Here is a 6,039-nt window from a genome sequence, read left to right as displayed (position 1 = left end):
TGGGACAAGTCTGAAGAATTAACTGGATAAAGGAATTGTCCACAAATACAACTTTTTTTTTTTTTTTAATGGGTGATAGGCTTTTTAAAGCTATTATCAGTGTAATCAGGCTAGCTAGTTACACACTGGAACTTCTGGCAGTACTGCAAATACTATATCATTTTGATCACCACAACTGTGCAGCAAAGGTACAGTTCTACCCTTTGCACAACCTGGCATGAAGTACATATTGCTGAGGCCATAGATGTTTTGTTACTTGTTTGGTTCTTGTCCAGCACCTTTAGGTAACATTTTATTTATCAGTCTGGGTATGGGAGAGCAGCTACCTGTCTGTGCTTGTACTCTTGTCCTTTCTCAGCTGGCAGGCCCTCTGCTGGCTGCACTCACCCTTCTTTGGGGCCATGCTTACCAGGTTGCATCTATTTGGAAACTTTAGGGAAGGAATCTTGTTCCCATCACTACCTCTGTCCCACTGAATGCAAGCCATCCAGAACATGTACATGCAGAGTTACACATTGGTGAAGGGGAGAGCACCCAACAAAATTGCAGCTCTGGGTTCTGAGTCGTTTTGGATTCTTACATGCTCACTGATTAAAATTTCTTGGTCAAAGTCCTGCTGTCTCTGTAGGGTGATGACTTGTTCTTCACCACATTCTGTAGTCTTCCATCTTCTCTTGTAGCCTCTTGTTTAAGAAAAAAATCTGTTGTTGTGGTTTCATACCTCCATGGTTTTGAGGCTTGTGATACAGAGGAAAAGGTGAAGTAATTGGAACAGACAGAACATTCTTCTAACACGTGCATTTATCAGCACGGCTATCTTTGATGCAGTGTCTGTCCTGATGATGTTCAGTGGATTTGGCTAACAATAAAGACAGTTTTGCTTCTGTTTGTCTTGGCTAAAATATCTTTATGTGGAAAAAATGACCATAGTTACCTGTTCACCCCTTGAATTTCAAGGTTTGTGTTACCCTTTTGTAATTCTGTATCTTGAGCCATAACTGATGTTACCATTTTTAAACAAATCTGGTTTGATGTAAGAACTCTACAGCAGTTGCAAAAAAGTAAATCCCCAAATGCTTTTTCTCCTACTAATGACCCTGCACAATGGAATGTGAATCTTTTTGCTTAAGAAATACAGTTCTGAATACTTCTCTTAGCCTTTAAAAATAAAGTATGGTTTTGAAAAACACAGCTTTTTGGGTTTGTGTAACTTTCTGATAAAAACTATTTTGCTTAAATTAAATGTGGCAGTGCTTTATTCAAACTGTATGTTATAACTTGTGTTTTAAATTGGAACAAAATGCCTAAGGGCTTATCTTCATGACCAAATGAACTCAAAATACAATTGTGTGTTGCTGTGTGCATGGCTTTTGGTCATAGTCTTCATCTCCCATTCCCAAGAAGAGATATTTGAAGTAGGTCACCCCTCAATATAGGCTAAATCTTGACTTCTGCATTCAGGCTAGTGCATGTGTTGTGCACAAATTAGAGTATCTTGAATAGAGATTTATTCCCTACAGTTTCCTGTTATTCCAACTTGGCTGTTTGTATCTGTTTTCCCATGAGTAGTCAAAAGTAGGAAGCTTCTCCTACCTAATAGAAATGGTCATATTTGTGTCCTGCTTGCTTGCTTACACATCAGTTGCCCTTACTGAGAGTTGACTGATTCTATAAAAGCATTCTCTCATTTTGATGTTGGCTTTAGCAGTTTAGCTGAATTCTTGTTCCTTGAGAATACACATTCTGTGAATCCTTTTGTGTGTGAGCTTTTTTGCTTTCAGTGTTACTCAGCAAGTAAATTGATGAACTGTCTGGACCTCATCTCAGTTCCCTGAGTTGGTGTGTGGACATCTAAGCAGCTAAACTGGTTTGAACAGAAGTGCAAGTGCAGAAAGCTAACTGCACAAGAGATGAGCAAAGACAGGAAATTCAAATGTGGGACGTAAGTAGCTAAATGAGGAAGTTGTTAATTTCATTGGTTGCTCCTGTATTTACTGGCAGATCCTTCAGGTTATTTGTTCTGTGGGAGCATTGAGTGGGGGTGGTTGTTGTAAGTGCAGTGGCAATAATCAGCTCTGCTGGCAGTTTGTCTCTGAAAGCTGCAAGAGCATATCCATGTCAGCTGGGACAGAGTGCTGCCAGCCCTGCCCCTGGCTCAGGTGTGCCTTCCTGCCTTGTGCACAAGTCCTGCACTGAGCTGTTTGGTTGATGCCATGCCCAGATTCAGTGAGCCAGGAGTGCTGTGATGACCTGCAGCTGACTGGTAGAGAGGCTCACAGACTTGTTCCTGTGTGAGTCCTGGTGACTTGAGTGTCCTCTCTGGTTCAGCTGCTGTCGCAAGGGAAAGCGAGTGTCAGCTCAGTAGCCACATCCAGGCTGCTCTAGTTCACAGGGAGTCCTTTTGCATAGTAATGTGGAAAATGCAAAGCTTGGTGCCTTTACCAGAAATTTTTGGAAATTTTATCTCCCTTCATTGTTGGTACTTGTTGAGGTGACTTGTTTTGTCTTTGTGGGAAGGCAATGTCTGGATGAGTCTCAAAGTTGGATGAAGGTAGATGGGACAAAGCCAGGTAGAGCAGTGATAGGTCAGAGGAGAATGGGTCAATGAATATTAAAAAGCCACATAAAGGTAAAACCATGTTACAGAACCAGCTTTTTGCAAGTATTATATGTAGTTTAAAATACCTGTCTTTAAATGCCGCCTTGTTTTTTTTGTGTGTGACTTTCGGGGCTTTTGTATAAAGCTCATATAAGCCATACTCTTGCATATGCCTGTACATCCCTCTTCTGTGGAATGGAGGAGGAAATAAGATTGTTATGGGAGCTCATGGCACCTGCTGTGCCAGCAGAATCCTTCACCCATTGGGATGGGAGACTCTGGACATAGCCAGGGGGAGCTGGAGCCAGGTTAGCCTTGGCTGTACGTTCCCATGGATCATGGCATGCTGCTGACTGGCAGTGTTTGGAGCCTCTGAAATCCCCCAGGGCAGGTGGGCTGAGGGATGCTCAAGGCAGAGGCTGCAGGGTTGTTTGCTCCAGAGCAGTCTGACCTGGCAGTCACTGGTGCTGACAGTGGTTGGTAACCTGGAGCTGGAGGGTGGCTCACTAGGAAAACAGTAGCAGTGTTTTCTTCTGATGCCTAGAGAAAGGTGTCCTGTGAGACATATGCAGAGCTCTGCAGAGGTGGGCCTCAACCTTGCTTCACACATGATGGAGTGAGGGCAGCATTGTAAGAAAGTAATTCTGGATTACCATAGAGGTGAGGTGGAGTAAAAAATGGTGGTGTCCAATTGACTGCAGACACCTCCATGTTCTGTACCACAAGACAAATCATAGGTCAGTAGCGTTACAAGAAAATGCAAATACAGAGGAAGCAGAAACAGTTTTAATGTGGCAAATAAATGAAGCAGATCAGGTGGTTGCTGGTAGATCTGAACTATGGAGCAAGAAAAAAAAAATTTAAGCAACTGGGCAACAAGTCGCTGATCAGTTTGTGAATCAAGGCTTGGGTACATCATACTCACTTGATGTGACCCTCACAAACAGGAACTTGTGTAAGACAAACCTTTCCTTGTCTCTGCTGACTGGAGGTCCTGAGGTCCCAGAGAATGTAAATAGCTCAGACTCTCCTGTAAATCTGAATCTTGATAAATAACCAAATCCAGATGTTCATTTGTAATTTTGCTAACAAAGTGTTACTACTGCATATGTCTGCTTACAAACACACTTTTGAAAGCTGTATCCTATATGTATGATCTCAGACAAGCCTGAGATCTTATCAATAAATAAATAAATGTATTTGCAGAATGTGTTAACATCTCTTTTTGTTAAGTGGGTTACAACTTTGGCACCTTTGTTGTTGCACAAGATTTTTTTTAATGTATAAACATTTATTTCAGAGGTTACAAGGAATGTGAGTTGCTACTGTATGTAAAGAAATGTGAAGTATTACAGGGTTTAGGTTAGCAGTTTATCTTACAGTTTCTTCCTGAAGTACAGCAGCTGCAAGAGTCCAGATGGTACACATAATTTTTATGGAGCAAAGGCGTTCAGAAAAACAAGGTACTTATTACTCAAGTGTCAAGTAAGTAACAAGGAAGTGAGGTCTAAAGGTAATAGTAAATTGAATTCTATTATTGAAACATTTCGTTTTCTAACAGTCTCAGTGGTAGGGAAGAGTTCTAGAAATGAGTTGAATTTGCATTTCACATTTCAGAAGGAAAAATATCATAGCTTAAATCTGTGTTCAATAAAATTAGCTTTTAAATGGGCTGAAGGTACAAGATCATCATCATAGGAAATCATCAAAAATAGATGGAAAAATATCAAAGTACTATATTGAGAGTGAAATGTCTGAGCTGCTGCCAGTGCACTGCCTCTCATTAGACAAAATTAATTCTGATGTTTAGCCACTAGTGTCTAGTTCTTATTTGGAAGAGAAAACCTCCTGTACTTTCTTATTTCAGATTTTTTAACAATTGTTCTAAAATATGGCTTGTTGCTAAGAGTGTATAAGGAAAAATTAACACAACTGTTCTGTAAGATTATTTGCCCTCACACTTTCTTTTGTGTTATCCTACAATGAGGAAAAGTTCTTGAAAAAGAAAAGGTTTTTCAGAAGCCATTTTTTATCTGGCACAGTTTTTCTCTAGTCTCTTGTGTGAAAACTTTTCAAACTAGATAAAGCAAGATTCTGAACTGGAATTAGTTAGTAGCCTTTACAAAAAAAAAAAACAAACCAAACAGAAAAATGTACATTTAGAACGGATGTTAAACATTTATCAAGTGTCTGAGGGAAAAAGCAACATCAAGGCAACAAAAAATTGTGTTTGACAATTACTTAGTCTATGCAAAACTAAGGGTGGCTGAGGGACATTTGGTCTAGTTAGGTTGAGCAAGTACCATGTTAGGAGATTAAATGTAATAGTGGCAAGTGCAAGTAATAATTAAAAAAAAAAAAAAGAATTTCAACTTTTCTGATATCCCTGGACCTAGATGAAGTGCATAGGGAACATTCTGCTTCATTGCAGAGGCTCAGTCAGAACTGGTTCATGCAGAGTTCAAACACACATGTGCTTTTTAATCTGTGTATGATTACAGTGCTTGCTTTTGGAAGAGGCTTCTTTTACCTTGGCCTTAATACCTAAGCCTGATCTTGACAAGATGGTGTGATCAAATTGCTCTATTTAATGAACTCAAATTGTCAGCACAAGCAATCTCATTTGTTAATTTCTAGTTGCTTTTATCTGTGATGTACTGGAAGTATGATCCGGTTTATCCACCTTCTCTGAGAGATAAAGTTTTGCAACAGATTCAGAAAGTAATTTTGAAAGTAGTAATTAAAATCTGTCATTCTGTCTTGACATGTTTGGACTCTCTAATGAATTGAATTTCTGGGCAAAAATAAAGGAGATATGTATTTCTATTTTTTTTTTAATGTTAGAATAAGAAGAGTACTAGGGTAGATTAAGTTCAGAGTTCATTCTTTACTTGCAAAGGTAGCATACAGTGCAGTGGCAGTAAATTTGCCCTCTGGAGTCACCAACAGTATCCTCATTACTTGTCATGAATCAGAAACAAAGTTTGGGTCAGCCAAAGAAAATCCATCAAGAGTAAAGTTTCTCAAGATTGATTAATTTCCTGTACAGGAACCTACAGAATTTCGCAAGCAAGAAATGACAAAGCTGTAGTTCATGTACACAGAAAATGTTTGTACTTGTAGTTGCTTAATTTAGTTCACTTCTTCCAGGCTTTCCAGTAGAATTGGCAGATTTGAGGAAAGGTAGGTGGTTTGGGCCACCTGTCTCTCCTTAAACCCCACTTGTGCATGTTACGTGTTTGCCTGGAAACCTGGTGGATTTGGGGCATTTATGTGAAGACCTTAAGGCCATGTCTTCAGGAAACCTTTCATGTAGGTTTTTAGGTACCTGCCTTTTGTTTTCCCTTGGTAGAATACAAGGCATTAAGTTTAACTTAATCTGTAGCGTGCCCTCGTATTTCTGGGAGAGCTTCACTAGGTCTGTGTGTTCCAACAATAAA

The sequence above is a fragment of the Melospiza georgiana genome, chromosome 4 (genome assembly GCF_028018845.1).
Source record: "Melospiza georgiana isolate bMelGeo1 chromosome 4, bMelGeo1.pri, whole genome shotgun sequence".
Taxonomy (NCBI): domain Eukaryota; kingdom Metazoa; phylum Chordata; class Aves; order Passeriformes; family Passerellidae; genus Melospiza; species Melospiza georgiana.
This window is presented reverse-complemented; position numbering follows the sequence as displayed.